Source organism: Quercus lobata, chromosome 11 (genome assembly GCF_001633185.2).
Source record: "Quercus lobata isolate SW786 chromosome 11, ValleyOak3.0 Primary Assembly, whole genome shotgun sequence".
Classification (NCBI taxonomy): Eukaryota; Viridiplantae; Streptophyta; class Magnoliopsida; order Fagales; family Fagaceae; genus Quercus; species Quercus lobata.
Genome location: NC_044914.1, coordinates 53,341,151 through 53,342,495, shown reverse-complemented (window position 1 = coordinate 53,342,495; position 1,345 = coordinate 53,341,151). Strand labels below are relative to the sequence as shown.

At 36.3% G+C, this 1,345-nt stretch overlaps 1 pseudogene; it reads left to right on the top strand.

Annotated features, from left to right (window-relative positions):
* Nucleotides 1–1,132, top strand: LOC115968911 (annotated as a pseudogene).
* Nucleotides 1,133–1,345: the final 213 nt, after the last annotated feature.

Genomic DNA, 1,345 nt, shown 5'->3' with positions numbered 1-1,345 from the left:
ATGAAGTTTGGGAAAGAAAATACTCCATCCTCACCCAAAAACCAAAAGAATGTCATTTCTTTGGCTGTGCAAATACTGCAATTAGACACAGTCCAAAACGATCTTATGGGTATAATGGGTCAAGCAGCAATGGAAAAGTTTCATTCCAAGTCTATGTTCTTCATTAGCATTGATAGCAATGATATCTTTACATATTACCATTCAAGCAGTTCTCTATCTAAGCAGGATTTCATGTCCAATTTAGTACTCACTTATGAGAACCACTTAAAGGTAACATTTCTCTCTCTCCCCCTCACACCAACACGCAATAATTTAGTCTGATATTTTACTTGGGTCATGCTAAATGACAGGATCTACTCAATCTTGGAGCAAGGAAATTTGGCATTATAAGTGTTCCGCCAATTGGTTGTCCTCCATCTCATAGAATCTATAATGCTACTGGGGGGTGTTTAGAGGAGTTGAATGACCAAGCAAGAGCTTTTCATGCAACTGTTGATTCCCTATTGCGCAACCTCAGCTAAGAATTTGAGGGCATGAAGTACTCTCTTGGAAATACATTTGAGATGACACTCAGTGTTATTGAGGACCCACTTTCATTCAGTAAGCAATTCACTCCTAGAAAAATATTTCATGCATTTATACATGTGAAGGAAAAGTTGTTCTTAATCGCAATGTATTGGCCCCTCGGCATTTCTATCTACTGAGTTGCTTATTTTGAAGACAGTCTATTTAATCTCACATGTCCAATTGCCAGTTAAGATTCTAGAGTGTGCTTCTACCACGGGTGAATTTATATATACATGATTAATATAAAAAGTAAGAAAACTACTAAAATCTAATCATTTTAAACTTTCCAGATTTTAAAGAGGTAAAAACCGCATGCTGTGGAGTGAGGAAGTTCAATGCAGAATCCATTTGTGATCCAAAAGAAAATCTTTGTTTGAATCATAAGGACCACTTGTTCTGGGATTTATTTCACCCGACACAGGCTGCTTCTGAGTTTGCAGCTATAATTCTCTATGGCAGTCCACCAAGGTTCGCAGCCCCTATGAACTTCTTCCAGTTAACCACTGCCTAGTAGCCAAAGTAATCCTTGGGGCTTCCTAGCAATTGTATTGCAAAAAAGAACTGTTTTCCCTCTTTTTTTTTTCTTTTTTTTTTTTCTTTCTATGATTTCTTTGTATGCTTCAGTCATTATAATGTTAGTAATGCACTGACACAAATAAATGTAGAAGCATAATTTTGATCTCGTTGTTCAATAACTTTAATCTACAATTGGATGATTGTTATGATTATCAAAAGAACCTGATACTTCAGATGTAGGCATATATTTTTCAGCCTCCTA